This window comes from Pongo abelii, chromosome 2 (assembly GCF_028885655.2).
Source record: "Pongo abelii isolate AG06213 chromosome 2, NHGRI_mPonAbe1-v2.0_pri, whole genome shotgun sequence".
NCBI lineage: Eukaryota > Metazoa > Chordata > Mammalia > Primates > Hominidae > Pongo > Pongo abelii.
In genome coordinates, this window is record NC_085928.1 from 17215759 (window position 1) to 17232995 (window position 17237).

The 17237-nt window shown below is 37.8% G+C and overlaps 1 long non-coding RNA gene across 1 annotated transcript in view; it reads left to right on the forward strand.

Moving 5' to 3' along the window:
* Positions 1 to 17237, forward strand: part of LOC134760985 (uncharacterized) — a 104506-nt gene that overhangs the window by 35100 nt on the left and 52169 nt on the right. Inside the window, exon 2 of the long non-coding RNA XR_010139134.1 lies at positions 8237 to 8270. This is a non-coding gene — a long non-coding RNA (uncharacterized LOC134760985). The remainder of the gene's footprint in view (positions 1 to 8236; positions 8271 to 17237) is intronic.

Below are 17237 nucleotides of genomic sequence, written 5' to 3' on the forward strand. Positions count from 1 at the left end.
CCCCTTTATCTACCCTTCCCTCTTTTTATTTTCCTTCCTCTTTCTCCTACTGCCTGCTCTTTCCCCTAAATATTGAAGTTCCCAGATCCTCTGTGGAAAAAGCATGAATCACAGATTGTTCCTGTGTTTTGTTTTGTTTTTGGGGATTTTCTTGTTTGTTTGGTTGGTTGGGTGTTTTGTTTTGTTTTGTTTTGCTTTGCTTTTTGAGATGGAGTTTCACTCTTGTTGCCCAGGCTGGAGTACAATGGTGCGATCTTGGCTCACTGCAACCTCTGCCTCCTGGATTCAAGCAATTCTCCAGCCTCAGCCTCCCAGGTAGCTGGGTTTACAGGTGTGCACCACTGCTCCCAGCTAATTTTGTATTTTGTATGTGTGTGTTCCTTTTTCCTGAGTGTGTCCTTAACCTTGGCAAAATAAACCTCTAAAATGATTGAAATTCACCTCAGTATTTTCTTTTATTTACAGCCTATAAAACTTTTTTTAAAATTTGCACAGGCTTTGTTTTTAAGTAACTGGCAGCAGCATTTCTTAACTAAATGGTTTTCACTCATTGTTCCCATCTTCACAGTTCTGCCATTAAACTCAATATCCAAATGTGCATAAATCCTGAATCCTAGGCTATTCTGGCCAATCAGCAAGAGAAAGGTATGCATTGGAATCTGGTGGGAGTTTTAAATATGTTTCAATATGTTCTCTACTCTTCTGTCTCTATGTATTGGCCAAGTGTTTGAAAGTTTTTGAAAATATGACTAATGAAGGCTTAAATATATAGTGGTTTATTTTTCTCATATTACAGAGAGCCTAGAGATAAATGTTTCTCTCTGCTGGTATTAGTTAATCTTCTTAACAATGCCAGGAGCCTAAGCTCTTTCTATTTTTGAGCTTTATCATCCAAATTATGTTGGATTTTATCCTCATGCTTAGTGCCTCATAGTAGCAAAATGGCCTCTGAAGCTATAGACTCCATATTTGCATTCAAAGTAAGAAGAATACTTTGGGGGCTGGAAGTAGGGGATAACAGTGTCAACAGCATATGTTCCTTTTTATTTAAAAAAAATCACCAGAAATTTAATCAACAGATTTCACCTTAGGTCTCATTGGCGAGAACTGGATCATGTGGCTACCCCAAGCTAAAAAGAATAGGAAAGGAAAGGTGTCATAATTGGCATACCAGTCATCAGGCTTCTGTAGCAAGAAAGAAACAAATAATAGATTTAAAGCATATAACTAATTTTGTCTGCCTTAAATATCCAATCTGAAACCATATTTTTTTTTGCAATCCTTTAGCAAAGAGGTAAGGTAAAAAAATCCAATAATTTCTTATAAATAAAAGAAATATAGAAGTATAGTAAATTATGAATACTTATTTCTCCTTGTTCTCTCCTATCCATGCCATAATTAATTTTAGTGAAAATCAGCAGCAGCAGACTTTCTTCTAGTTGAGGAAGGTCCATGAAGTATGAAAATCTTAGGCTCTTTATTCACAGAGAATATTCTAGTATGTGATCTTTCTGTCTCTGTCTCTCTTTCTCTCTCCCTCCCACTCATTTTCTCTTCCCTCTTTTCTTTCTGAAAATTCATTCATTCTTCTATTTCCAGGATGATTTCTATGGGCTACTCTGAAGTCCACCGTACCCTAATTAGGAGAGAAAATGGTGATCACTTTGCACACAAAAATACCTTGGCCGAAGATAGAGATCCATTGTATTCAATAACTACAAATTGTTTTATATTAATGCTATAGAGATGACAAGTTTCTTTCTCTTAGCAATATTTTTCTCATAAGTAGACAACTATTGCCTTTTGTGGTCTTGTAACAAAGTGCACCTACCATTACTGGACATGTCAACTGACAGTTTGAACAAGTTTGAATTGCCTAGAGTTCTGAAAATTGATAAGAAAAATTACAGCCTATTTCAGCTTTTCAAAATCTCAAATATCAAAATGTAAACCTCACTTTGTACTAACTTTCTTGTCCCAAAATGCTGATTTGGTCTTTCAAGTTGTTTGCTTGTTTAGATGTAAGAATTTCCCAGTTTTCATAGTTTCTGCTCTGTCAAATGAAGGAATAAAATGTACTTTCTAAATTTAATCCTATATGTTCAATCTCTGGAAACTGAATTGTGAATTTTCTAAGCTTCAATGTTAAAACCCATTGATTTAACATTCAACAGATATTTTGGGGTGTTTATGCATTGTGTACAGAACTGTAATAAGAACAGAAGATAAAATAGTGAATAAGATATTGGTGTCTGCCCTTACCAAGCTTATAGTAGAGTACAGAAGACAGATATTTTCAAACAGAGAAGGTTTCCCAAAGTTATGTCAACAAAAATCTTGAGTCACTTAAGGATAGTAATGCCAGCTGCTGAAACAACCCCAAGTTCTCCACAGTTCAACACACTAATGATTTATTTCTTGCTCATGTTACAGTCAAATGAAAGTCCCAGGCACCTTTCTTAGGACTCTGTCTTCCTCAAAGTCCTCTGAGTCCTTTCCAGTCAGATGGGTGGATGGAGAGGTTGAGGAAGGTTTGGTTTGCTTGTGGCAGGTTTTTTTATGGGCTTGTGGCAGGCATACCACTTCCACTCACATTTTATTTAGTCATATGATCACACCTAACTGCAAGGAAGGCTAGGAAATGTAGTCTAGCCACATGCCAAGGATGAAGAAGGAAAGATGGATACTGGTGAGCACAAGCAGTTAGCCTGCCCAAACCTGAGAGGTGGGTAGAAATTAGCCATAAAATTTGAAAGAAGAGAGAAGTAGGAAAGAGGCAATGAAGAAAGTTACAGGCAGAGAAAACATAAAGTGAAAGACTCAGAGGTGAGACAGCATGACATTTGGGAGCTAAAAGCTGTTCAGTGGGGCTAGAATATGGAATTCAAATTGGAAAAGCAAATGACAAGAAGATTATGAACATCCTCATAGAACATTTTAAGGAATGTTGGCTTTATACAAAAAAACTGGGTACCATTAAAGGTTTGAATCTCAGCAATGAAGTTATCAGGTTAGATATTTAGAAAAACAGTAATTGCTGTGTATGGAAAAGAAATTGGAAGAAATAAGGGAGAGCTAGATTGGAAACCAATTAAGAAGCTGCTTTAATAGTCCAGGTGAAGGAGCTTGAACTAGGTCAATGTCACAGTAAGTTGAGGGAAAAAATTATTTTTTTGTTTGGGAGATATTTAGGAGGCAGAATTAAAATAATACAATTTCTGATTAGATGTGGGTTGCATGTAGCATTAACCTGCAATATTTTGGGGGTTTTTCTGTATTGTAGCTAGGTCTACTTACTTGTTTATCTAGGTAAGCGAGAGCAAACACTCTTACATCATATAACTACCCATTTATCAATCTTTGAAATGAAATTAGGGTGTTCCCAACCCAAAGATCAAGATATCACCAATATATTCCACTTGGAATTATAAATGCAGTTTGGGACTTGAACTCTTTGTCCAAGGCCATTTGCCAGACATCATTATATAAGTCAGTAACTGAGATGAATTAGGAAGTTCTCAGTTGACTCTGGGCATCTGATATCTCATTTGTTTCTTTTCACATATTTCTAAAATTTATAGAATTTCCCAAATTAAAACAAGTTAATCTGTCCTATCACAAATCGGCTTATGTATTGGTCTGAAGTGAGTGTTTAATTTTGTCACTAGCTGAAGAAGTTGAGGACATCTTCATCAGACAAGAAGAAAGAGGCACCAATGGCTTTGGCTTGCACAGGCCTTGCCATCACATTTCTGGAATTATTTGTTTGTCAGAACCCCAGACTGTGTCCTGGGACCTACCTTAGGACATTTTGTTTTGTAATATCAAATCCCAAGGATGTTGCTTGCCAAGACTCACACTGTTGTCCACCTGGCCAGGCCTGACCATTTTACAAATTGAAAATAGTGGACAGAAGATGTTATGGAAAATAGGCTATGCCCACAAGTTCATCATTAGGAGTAACTGCCTGCTGGATTCTAAAACTCCATGGTGTGTTCCCTACTCTACTCCTGATCAGTGATCCTGAATGATGTCTTGTTGTTCCTGGTTCTGTTTCTTCATTCCTCTCTTGCTTAGACATAGCTAGTAACTTCTTACTTCCTCATGAGTCCCATTCGCTTCCTTGTGCACTGCATGTATTCTGATGCCACACTCTGACCTCCAATTTTTCTGAATCTGGTTTCTGGCTCCTCCCCAGGAGGGAAGTATGTATTTCTTTCAGGTGCTGTACTTCCATCCCATTGTGGAGCTTCCGTTACCCTCTGGAGAGCGTCTACCTTACACCTACCATTCTGACTTCACCTCTACCCACCTCTTTTGCTCTCTGCAACTGGAATTATCTGTTGGACCCCATCTGTTGCTCCAACTGTAATACCACTTGTTTTCTAGTCCTGTAAGACGTGATCATACGGCTAACTTCATATATTTCTTCTTTTTAGATTTGAGATTTAAGAAATTTGCAGCAACAAGAATTGACTAATGGCAACTACTATTTCTTAATAAGAGTATTTTACTTATGTTCTCTGTTTCTTGAGATTCAAAATGTATTTTGAGGTGAGTTTATTCTACTCATTTAGTTGACAAATATTAGCTAAAACTGCACTATCTAAGCCAGATGCAGTGATTGCTAATGTCATGGTTTTAAAATATTATGAAGTTTATATCTCTGCACTTAAGATCAGAAGGTACTGTCTTAGGGGGGTTGCCCCTGTTTTTCTGAGTGCAGTAAGATCCTCAATAACTATTGCTATTTCTTGAAGAATCATTTTTAACTCTCAAAGGAAATTTTTACTTCACTCTATCAAGTTTTACTACAATGTTTCAGTGTTACTTATTCATTTCTCCCCCTGGTTCTTTTTTAAATAGAAGAAACTTTTTTTTTTATTATTATACTTTAAGTTCTAGGGTACATGTGCACAATGTGCAGGTTTGTTACATAGGTATACATGTGCCATGTTGGTTTTCTGCACCCATTAACTCATCATTTACATTAGGTGTTTCTCCTAATGCTACCCCTCTCCCTGCCCCCACCCCACGACAGGCCCCCATGTGTGATGTTCCCCACCCTGTGTCCAAGTGTTTTCGTTGTTCAGTTCTCACCTATGAGTGAGAACATGCGACATCGTGCTACTATAAAGACACACGCACACGTATGTTTATTGCAGCACTATTCACAATAGCAAAAACTTGGAACCAACCCAAATGTCCATCAATGATAGACTGGATTAAGAAAATGTGGCACATATATACCGTAAAATACTATGCAGCCATAAAAAAGGATAAGTTCATATCCTTTGCAGGGACATGGATGAAGCTGGAAACCATCATTTTGAGCAAACTATCACAAGGACAGAAAACCAGAAGAAACTTCTAAAAATAGTTTTTCAATAAAGTATTCTTTGTTATAAGTAATTTTTACATATTTTGTAACTTCCATTTTCCTAAATATCTTTTATGGCATTCAACTTCACGATGACATGATGAAGCAAATTTAGGCCATGGGATGTAAAGTCCTTTGAAGGCAAAAGGAGACATGCATATGATCTTCCAAAATGCTTTCAAGTTACTTACATCATTATTATTCAACAGAGCAAATATCTTCCCATTCTCTGCCTACAGCAGGATAGCACACATTTCACAATTAACTCAGTCTCCTGAGTGCTGTCCTCTTCTGTTTCAGGGTGTCTCCTACAAAAAAATAATTGGACATGTTTTTGACAGTTTTATGTTTTCTTATTCCTGAATATTTATCAATTTACCAATAAGTACTATAAGACGCAATGCCTCACTGATTCTTCCTTTCAAGATCCCATTACTTGTTTATATTTTGAATCTAAAATGAGACTTGGCCAGGCACGGTGGCTCATACATGTAATCCCAGCACTTTGGGAGGCTGAGGTCGGCAATCGCTTGAGCCCAAGAATTCAAGACCAGCCTGGGCAACATGGCAAAACCTTGTCTCTACAAAAAATTTAAAAAAAAAAATTAGCTGGATGTGGTCCCATGTTTGTGGTCCCAGCTGCTTAGGAGGCTGAGGTGTGAGGATCGCTTGAGGCCAGGAAGTGGAGGTTTCAGTGAGCTGAAATTGTGCCACTGCACTCTAGCCTGGGCAAGAGACAGACCCTGTCTCAAAAAAATAATAATGAAAATAAAATGAGCCTTGCTTTAAAAACAACATATGCTGGAAAAATTAAATGGTGGGCTGAAGAATTTAAAACGCCTTAAGAATAGTTACTACTTATTGAATACCTAACATGTACAATGCATCATGTTAGGTGCATTTAAAGATTTTATTATTAATCCTCACAGTAAAAGGTATGTCTTATTATCTCCATTTTGTAGATAAAAAAGAGGTAACTGAAGCTCAGAAAGGTTTAATAATTTATCTAAGGTCACACAGCTAAAAAGTAACAGAACCGGAATTTGCAGTCAAGTCTGATTCCAACACCTAGGCCATTCTATTACACCGTGTTGCATCTAATGCATGTTAATTCTAAGTTTTGAAGTAGTGGAGAAATGAATTAATTGGAATAAGCCTAGGAGAACAGGAAAAACTTTCAGGGTAGGATAAAGGCTGGCATCTAAATATGAGGGCATGCCCAGGAATTTTTTATTCTAAGATGTATTAGATTTCTGTTGCTGCCTTAACAAATTACCACAAACTTAGTGACTTAGGTCAATTCAAATTTACTTATAATTCTGTAGTTCAGGAGTCCAACATGGGTCTCACTGGACCAAAATCAAGGTGTCAGCATGGTTGTGTAGCTTTCTGGAAGCCATAGAAAATAATCCATCTTCCTGCCTTTTCCATCTATAGAGGCCACCTGCATTCCTTGGTTTGAAGCCCCCTTCTTGTGTCTTCAAAGCCAGTAACAAAGCATCTTTTTAACCCTGCTTCCATTGGCACATATCTTCCTCTGTCTTCTGTCACCTCCTTCTTTCACTTTTAAAAGCTTGATTACATTGGGCCCAATTGGATAATCCAGGATAATCTCCCTATTTTAAAGGCAGTTGATTAGCAAACTTGATTCCATCTGCAACTTTGATTCATTTTTGCCATGGAACCTAACATATGCATAGACTCTGGGGAATAGGACTTGGATGTCTTCGGGGAACCATTATTCTGCCCACCACACAGAGATAGACACAATGAGATGTAAATCTCAGGGTAAATATAGACCTAGGACATTAGTGTCCTAAAAAGAGGGCAGGAAGATCATGAGTACAGTCAGGTCAAGTTCAAATCAAATCTAAGAAGGGTGTGTAGTAAAATAAGCAATCAAATGTAAATCATGTATAGGCCATTGGCAGAAATCAAGCAGGGCAGCATTTGGAAATTAGGACAAGAGTTAATAAGCTGTTATGGGTTGAATGGGCTGAACTGTATATCACCAAAATTGATACATTGAAGTTCTAAGCCCCAGTTTCTCAGATGTGACCTTATTTAGGAATAGTATCCCTGCAGAGGTAATCAGTTAAGATGAGGTCATAATGAAGTACAGTGTGCCCCTAATCCAACATGACTGATATCCTTATAAAGAGAGAACACCATGTGAGCCTGAAGGCAGAGATCAAGGTGATGCCTCTACAAGTCAAAGAATGCTAAAGATTCCCAGCAAACCACCAGAAACTAAGGGAAAGTTGTGGAGCAGATTCTCTCTCATAGCCCTCAGAAGGAAGCAACCCTGGTGACACTTTAGACTTCTAGCTTTTAGAACTGTAAGACAGTAAATTTCTGTTGTTCAAGCTATCCAGTTTGTGGTACTGTGTTATAGCAGCCCTGGCAAACTAATACATAAGCTTCAGAGAATAACATGAGAGCTGAAGAAATTGGCAGAAAGCTCAGTCAATGGTGTAATTAGGAGATAGGAAATAAACACAACCAGGAACAGATGGGACACCAGGGTTAGAGAGGGGCCAGCAACAAATTGGACTTGATCTCAAATTAACAAATTGGGTAGGACTTATTCCAAGACCTTGAAAGGAAGCAGAGCCTGGTTTTGGGACAAAGGAGCTTCCCAGGTTAAGAAGCCAGTCAGGTGCACTGTCAGTGAGCAGCATAGCCCTGTGACAAATATATTCTTCTTACAAGTGCTTGGTCAATTTATTGACTGATTCTCTGTGGTTACCTTGCCTACAAATGAAGGCCACTGAAAGGTTTTTGTGTATTCATTTGTTTTAAATATTTGGTTACTCAAGGAAGTTAATTGGCTACCTCTCTCTGTTCACTTTGCAGAAGCAGCAACAGGAGAACATCTGGAGAGAGAAGGGTAAGAAATGCAACTTGTCTTTTGTGTGGTTCTTCCTCTCTTATATATATGAAAGATTTCTTTAAAAAATAAACTGCGTCGAACTTCTTACATACAAAAATGCACTTGGTCATCCCAGTAGCAGTGGAATTGTACATTTTGGACAGTATATGAGTCTTTCTTTTTCCTCATTAGCATTAAATTTCTTAGAATTATACATGCAAGAAATTGGTTTCACCATTCTGCTGTAGGGTAAACAAAGAAAAATATAGATAATTGGCTACTTTGCATATAAATGCCAACCTACAGCACATACCAATGTAGAGATGGGTTAAATGTAAACAAATTTCTAGTCCTACAAGCTTCACTTCACTGCCAAGGTCAAGCAGGTGACTATACAATAACACCACATAAGTAAAATTTCAATGGCAATTTATATAAGCTAGGAAGACATGCTAATGTTGTTGAAATATGGTCCAGTATTCTCAGTCATATATATTTAAACCCTTGCCTATCAATGATCTTTCAATTCCTTTGTGGAAATCCATATTCTAATTGCCATATTTTTGTTTTTAGATTTATTTATTCTTTTTTCTCTCTTTCTTTCTCTTCCTCCTCTCTCTCTCTCTCGTTCGCTCTCCCTCTCTCTCTCTCTCATGTGTTTTAAGTATTAGGGCAATATGCTTCTTGATTCCAGTCCCTAAGGGGCAGATTTCTGCTGCAACCACTATTTACCCCCAAGCTTCAAGTCTTAATCAGCAGAATAGGAAAACTTCCCAACCTTTAAATTAGAACTCTATAAGCAAAGAAATCTCTTCATTCTTTCTTCTTCTCAGCTTGGGAAAATGGATGGGTATCCTGATTTTTACTTTTGTATTTGAGAACTATACTGTGTTGCTTGTCAACTGACATTGTGCAGATTGTTACATAAGAAAATATTCTTTTGAGTTTGGGAAATGCAAAAACTAGAGAGCAATAGAGAAAAACTTCATTCTGAACTTTTTATTAATATTTTAAACAATTTTATTTTTAGTATATATTTTTAAATTCTGTATTTAGAAAATAACTAATTTTTCCTTCCCATACCCTTTCATTCTGACTCATCTCTCCTACAAATCATGTGAACACTCTCGGCAATCTTCTTTTCAGAGATTCTCTCTTAGAAGGGAAATAAAAGAGGACACAAACAAATGGAAGAACATTCCATGCTCATGGATAGGAAGAATCAATATCGTGAAAATGGCCATACTGCCCAAGGTAATTTATAGATTCAGTGCCATCCCCATCAAGCTACCAATGACTTTCTTCACAGAATTGGAAAAAACTACTTTAAAGTTCATATGGAACCAAAAAAGAGCCTGCATTGCCAAGACAATCCTAAGCCAAAAGAACAATGCTGGAGGCATCATGCTACCTGACTTCAAACTATACTACAAGGCTACAGTAACCAAAATAGCATGGCACTGGTACCAAAACAGAGATATAAACCAATGGAACAGAATAGAGGCCTCAGAAATAACACCACACATCTACAACCATCTGATCTTTGACAAACCTGAGAAAAACAAGCAATGGGGAAAGGATTCCCTATTTAATAAATGGTGCTGGGAAAACTGGCTAGCCATATGTAGAAAGCTGAAACTGGATCCCTTCCTTACACCTTATACAAAAATTAATTCAAGATGGATTAAAGACTTAAATATTAGACCTAAAACCATAAAAACCCTAGAAGAAAACCTAGGCAATACCATTCAGGACATAGGCATGGGCAAGGACTTCATGACTAAAACACCAAAAGTAATGGCCACAAAAGCCAAAATTGACAAATGGGATCTAATTAAACCAAAGAGCTTCTGCACAGCAAAAGAAACTATCATCAGAGTGAACAGGCAACCTACAGAATGGGAGAGAATTTTTACAATCTACCCATCTGACAAAGGGTTAATATCCAGAATCTACAAAGAGCTTAAACAAATTCACAAGAAAAAAATCAAACAACCCCTTCAAAAAGTGGGCAAAGGATATGAACAGAGACTTCTCAAAAGAAGACATTTATGTAGCCAACAGACACATGAAAAAATGCTGATCATCACTGGCCATCAGAGAAATGAAAATCAAAACCACAATGAGATACCATCTCACACCAGTTAGAATGACAATCATTAAAAAGTCGGGAAACAACAGGTGCTGGAGAGGATGTGGAGAAACAGGAACACTTTTACACTGTTGGTGGGACTGTAAACTAGTTCAACCATTGTGGAAGACAGTATGGTGATTCCTCAAGAATCTAGAACTAGAAATACCATTTGACCCAGCCATCCCATTACTGGGTACATACCCAAAGAAGTATAAATCATGCTGCTATAAAGACATATGCACATGTATGTTTATTGCGGCACTATTCACAATAGCAAAGACTTGGAACCAACCCAAGTGTCCAACAATGATAGACTGGATTAAGAAAATGTGGCACATACACACCATGGAATACCATGCAGCCATAAAAAAGGATGAGTTCATGTCCTTTGTAGAGACACGGATGAAGCTGGAAACCATCATTCTGAGCAAACTATCACAAGGACAGAAAACCAAACACTGCATGTTCTCACTCATAGGTGGGAATTGAACAATGAGAACACTTGGACACATGGTGGGGAACATCACACACCGGGGCCTGTCATGGGGTAGGGGGAAGGAGGAGGGATAGCATTAGGAGATATACCTAATGTAAATGATGAGTTAATGGGTGCAGCACACCAACATGGCACATGTATACACATGTAACAAAGCTGCACATTGTGCACATGTACCCTAGAACTTAAAGTATAATTTTTTTAAAAAAAAAAAAAAGAAGGGAAATAAAAAACAAAAATAAAAGAATACATTTTTCCGACATTTCAAGGAATGGGATCTCTAGGTAGGAGGAGACAACTGACCACCCCACACCAACTCTGTGTCCTTGGGGTTCACCTTCCCATTGATGCCCCCATTCTGAATCCTCAGGGGTCTACAGTAAAACTCCAACCCAAATAGGAAGAAAACCCCTGTCCTTGGTTTCCTTTGGCATGGCTTAGGCAGGATAGAACTTTCAGTACAACTCTACTATAGGAAGGGAAGAGAAGAAAGGGAAATAAAAGAGTACGAAAACATAAAAACAATACAGTTTCCAAGCACAGGTTCCTGATACTCTTGCTGTCTGTCCTGCATGTACCTGCTGTCTGAGAAATGTGCATAGCCTCAAAGTATCCTCTTAGTAATCTCCACCAAGAGTTCCTTTTAATCATCTGTAGCTAGACTAAGCAAGACTAGGTGACTTTTGCTTGCAACCTATTACTGATCCAATTTCTAATCTGAGAAACTTTCCTCTTCCCAGGTTCTTTATTTCTGTAATAATCTCGCCTTTCAGATGAGATCCTAATTCCTTAACTGCCAAGATGTGGCTACAAGTATAACCACAGCTTATGAGATATTGTGTAAATTTAAAGTTTAAAGTAATTTACCTTCAACAACAGGCGACTTGTTTCGATATACTACTTTTAATACCATCAGAGGTATAAAAAGAATGAGCATTTGGTGTTAGAACATCCAAGTTTGAATCCTAAATCCATCATTTACTAGCTGTTTCACTCAAAGCAAGGCAGAAACTTCACAGATTTCCAGTGTCTTCATCTGGAAAATGGGGATAATAATGTCACCTCTGCCTGCATCACTATAATATTCTACTGAAAAATAATGTACCAAAATGGCTTTATAATTACAAAATTTTAAACAAACACAAGCTCTTAGCCTTACTGTTCTCTGTATGCCACTTTAAATACAGCATTTTTGGAGGAAGACAGAAGATAAACACACACACAAAAAAAGTATACAAATAATCTAAATAAAACTCAGTTTTAGCATGGCATCATTCTGAAAGAAACAACAGTTTAACAACCAAAATCATAATGATTGATAGTATTATAGTAACTGAAAAGCAATTTAAATATTTACAGAAGTCTCTCAAAAATACCAAATGGAAATTTTAGCCTACCACATAGAAAAAGTTCTTAAAATTTTCTTTCTCCATCTCTTTCTGTATAGCTTTCATCCTCTTTAGTTCTATCTCCAAACCAACTTCAAAACTCAAAATAAACCTCTTCCCCAAACCAGCCCACTCTGGCTCTTATCCCCAGTTTCTTTCACCTTTTTGGTCTATTATTTTAGTTTTCCAATAACTCTCTTCTTTTACCCCTATAGCAAGCCCTTCTAGCTGGGTTCCTTTCAAATATCTTCTTCACCTCTCGCACTGATTCTGTACAAGACAGACCCATAAAACTCAGCTGGCAAACACATAATTCTCCTTATGGATCAACAGAAAATAAGTTCTGGACACTTGTGAGTTATTTTTTTATGTGGCTATAAATATGATGTTTATTACCATTACATCTTGTGAAATTTAGAGTGAAACTTAGTTTCTTTTTTTTTTTTTTTTTTTGGGTAAAGGGATAAACCCATATGAGATTTGGGGGAAGCTTTTATTTATTTTATTTTTTGTCTCTTCTTTTTATTATTATTATTATTATACTTTAGGTTTTATGGTACATGTGCGCAATGTGCAGGTAAGTTACATATGTATACATGTGCCATGCTGGTGCGCTGCACCCACTAACTCGTCATCTAGCATTAGGTATATCTCCCAATGCTATCCCTCCCCCCTCCCCCCACCCCACCACAGTCCCCGAAATGTGATGTTCCCCTTCCTGTGTCCATGTGTTCTCATTGTTCAATTCCCACCTATGAGTGAGAATATGCAGTGTTTGGTTTTCTGCTCCTGCGATAGTTTACTGAGAATGATGATTTCCAATTTCATCCATGTCCCTACAAAGGACATGAACTCATCATTCTTTATGGCTGCATAGTATTCCATGGTGTATATGTGCCACATTTTCTTAATCCAGTCTATCATTGTTGGACATTTGGGTTGGTTCCAAGTCTTTGCTATTGTGAATAATGCCGCAATAAACATACGTGTGCATGTGTCTTTATAGCAGCATGATTTATAATCCTTTGGGTATATACCCAGTAATGGGATGTCTGGGTCGAATGGAATTTCTAGTTCTAGATCCCTGAGGAATCGCCACACTGACTTCCACAAGGGTTGAAGTAGTTTACAGTCCCAACAACAGTGTAAAAGTGTTCCTATTTCTCCACATCCTCTCCAGCACCTGTTGTTTCCTGACTTTTTAATGATTGCCATTCTAACTGGTGTGAGATGGTATCTCATTGTGGTTTTGATTTGCATTTCTCTGATGGCCAGTGATGGTGAGCATTTTTTCATGTGTTTTTTGGCTGCATAAATGTCTTCTTTTGAGAAGTGTCTGTTCATGTCCTTCACCCACTTTTTGATGGGGTTGTTTGTTTTTTTCTTGTAAATTTGTTGGAGTTCATTGTAGATTCTGGATATTAGCCCTTTGTCAGATGAGTAGGTTGTGAAAATTTTCTCCCATTTTGTAGGTTGCCTGTTCACTCTGATGGTAGTTTCTTTTGCTGTGCAGAAGCTCTTTAGTTTAATTAGATCCCATTTGTCAATTTTGGCTTTTGTGGCCATTGCTTTTGGTGTTTTAGACATGAAGTCCTTGCCCATGCCTATGTCCTGAATGGTAATGCCTAGGTTTTCTTCTAGGGTTTTTATGGTTTTAGGTCTAACGTTTAAGTCTTTAATCCATCTTGAAGTGATTTTTGTATAAGGTGTAAGGAAGGGATCCAGTTTCAGCTTTCTCCATATGGCTAGCCAGTTTTCCCAGCACCATTTATTAAATAGGGAATCCTTTCCCCATTTCTTGTTTTTCTCAGGTTTGTCAAAGATCAGATAGTTGTAGATATGTGGCATTATTTCTGACGGCTTTGTTCTGTTCCATTGATCTATATCTCTGTTTTGGTACCAGTACCATGCTGTTTTGGTTACTGTAGCCTTGTAGTATAGTTTGAAGTCAGGTAGTGTGATGCCTCCAGCTTTGTTCTTTTGGCTTAGGATTGACTTGGCGATGCGGGCTCTTTTTTGGTTCCATATGAACTTTAAAGTAGTTTTTTCCAATTCTGTGAAGAAAGTCATTGGTAGCTTGATGGGGATGGCATTGAATCTGTAAATTACCTTGGGAAGGATGGCCATTTTCACGATATTGATTCTTCCTACCCATGAGCATGGAATGTTCCTCCATTTGTTTGTATCCTCTTTTATTTCCTTGAGCAGTAGTTTGTAGCTCTCCTTGAAGTGGTCCTTCACATCCCTTGTAAGTTGGATTCCTAGGTATTTGATTCTCTTTGAAGCAATTGTGAATGGGAGTTCACTCATGATTTGGCTCTCTGTTTGTCTGTTATTGATGTATAAGAATGCTTGTGATTTTTGTACATTGATTTTGTATCCTGAGACTTTGCCGAAGTTGCTTATCAGCTTAAGGAGATTTTGGGCTGAGACAATGGGTTTTTCTAGATATACAATCATGTCATCTGCAAACAGGGACAATTTGACTTCCTCTTTTCCTAATTGAATACCCTTTATTTCCTTCTCCTGCCTAATTGCCCTGGCCAGAACTTCCAACACTATGTTGAATAGAAGTGGTGAGAGAGGGCATCCCTGTCTTGTGCCAGTTTGCAAAGGGAATGCTTCCAGTTTTTGCCCATTCAGTATGATATTGGCTGTGGGTTTGTCATAGATAGCTCTTATTATTTTGAGATATGTCCCATCAATACCTAATTTATTGAGAGTTTTTAGCATGAAGAGTTGTTGAATTTTGTCAAAGGCCTTTTCTGCATCAATTGAGATAATCATGTGTTTTTTGTCTTTGGTTCTGTTTATATGTTGGATTACATTTATTGATTTGCATATATTGAACCAGCCTTGCATCCCAGGGATGAAGCCCACTTGATCATGGTGGATAAGCTTTTTGATGTGCTGCTGGATTCTGTTTGCCAGTATTTTATTGAGGATTTTTGCATCAATGTTCATCAAGGATATTGGTCTAAAATTCTCTTTTTTTGTTGTGTCTCTGCCAGGCTTTGGTATCAGGATGATGCTGGCCTCATAAAATGAGTTAGGGAGGATTCCCTCTTTTTCTGTTGATTGGAATAGTTTCAGAAGGAATGGTACCAGCTCCTCCTTGTACCTCTGATAGAATTCGACTGTGAACCCATCTGGTCCTGGACTTTTTTTGGTTGGTAAGCTATTGATTATTGCCTCAATTTCAGCTCCTGTTATTGGTCTATTCAGAGATTCAACTTCTTCCTGGTTTAGTCTTGGGAGGGTGTATGTGTTGAGGAATTTTTCCATTTCTTCTAGATTTTCTAGTTTATTTGCATAGAGGTGTTTGTAATATTCTCTGATGGTAGTTTGTATTTCCGTGGGATCGGTGGTGATATCCCCTTTATCATTTTTTATTGCATCTATTTGATTCTTCTCTCTTTTTTTTTATTAATCTTGCTAGCGGTCTATCAATTTTGTTGATCCTTTCAAAAAACCAGCTCCTGGATTCATTAATTTTTTGAAGGTTTTTTTGTGTCTCTATTTCCTTCAGTTCTGCTCTGATTTTAGTTATTTCTTGCCTTCTGCTAGCTTTTGAATGTGTTTGCTCTTGCTTTTCTAGTTCTTTTAATTGTGATGTTAGGGTGTCAATTTTGGATCTTTCCTGCTTTCTCTTGTGGGCATTTAGTGCTATAAATTTCCCTCTACACACTGCTTTGAATGCATCCCAGAGATTCTGGTATGTTGTGTCTTGGTTCTTGTTGGTTTCAAAGAACATCTTTATTTCTGCCTTCATTTCGTTATGTACCCAGTAGTCATTCAGGAGCAGGTTGTTCAGTTTCCATGTAGTTGAGCGGTTTTGAGTGAGATTCTTAATCCTGAGTTCTAGCTTGATTGCACTGTGATCTGAGAGATAGTTTGTTATAATTTCTGTTCTTTTACATTTATTGAGGAGAGCTTTATTTCCAAGTGTGTGGTCAATTTTGGAATAGGTGTGGTGTGGTGCTGAAAAAAATGTATATTCTGTTGACTTGGGGTGGAGAGTTCTGTAGATGTCTATTAGGTCCACTTGGTGCAGAGCTGAGTTCAATTCCTGGGTATCCTTGTTGACTTTCTGTCTCATTGATCTGTCTAATGTTGACAGTGGGGTGTTAAAATCTCCCATTATTAATGTGTGGGAGTCTAAGTCTCTTTGTAGGTCACTCAGGACTTGCTTTATGAATCTGGGTGCTCCTGTATTGGGTGCATATATATTTAGGATAGTTAGCTCTTCTTGTTGAATTAATCCCTTTACCATTATGTAATGGCCTTCTTTGTCTCTTTTGATCTTTGTTGGTTTCAAGTCTGTTTTATCAGAGACTAGGATTGCAACCCCTGCCTTTTCTTGTTTTCCATTTGCTTGGTAGATCTTCCTCCATCCTTTTATTTTGAGCCTATGTGTGTCTCTGCACGTGAGATGGGTTTCCTGAATACGGCACACTGATGGGTCTTGAGTCTTTATCCAATTTGCCTGTCTGTGTCTTTTAATTGGAGCATTTAGTCCATTTACATTTAAAGTTAATATTGTTATGTGTGAATTTGATCCTGTCATTATGATGTTAGCTGGTTATTTTGCTTGTTAGTTGATGCAGTCTCTTCCTAGTCTCGATGGTCTTTACATTTTGGCATGATTTTGCAGTGGCTGGTACCGGTTGTGCCTTTCCATGTTTAGCGCTTCCTTCAGGAGCTCTTTTAGGGCAGGCCTGGTGGTGACAAAATCTCTCAGCATTTGCTTGTCTGTAAAGTATTTTATTTCTCCTTCACTTATGAAGCTTAGTTTGCCTGGATACGAAATTCTGGGTTGAAAATTCTTTTCTTTAAGAATGTTGAATATTGGCCCCCACTCTCTTCTGGCTTGTAGGGTTTCTGCCGAGAGATCCGCTCTTAGTCTGATGGGCTTCCCTTTGATGGCAACCCGACCTTTCTCTCTGGCTGCCCTTAACATTTTTTCC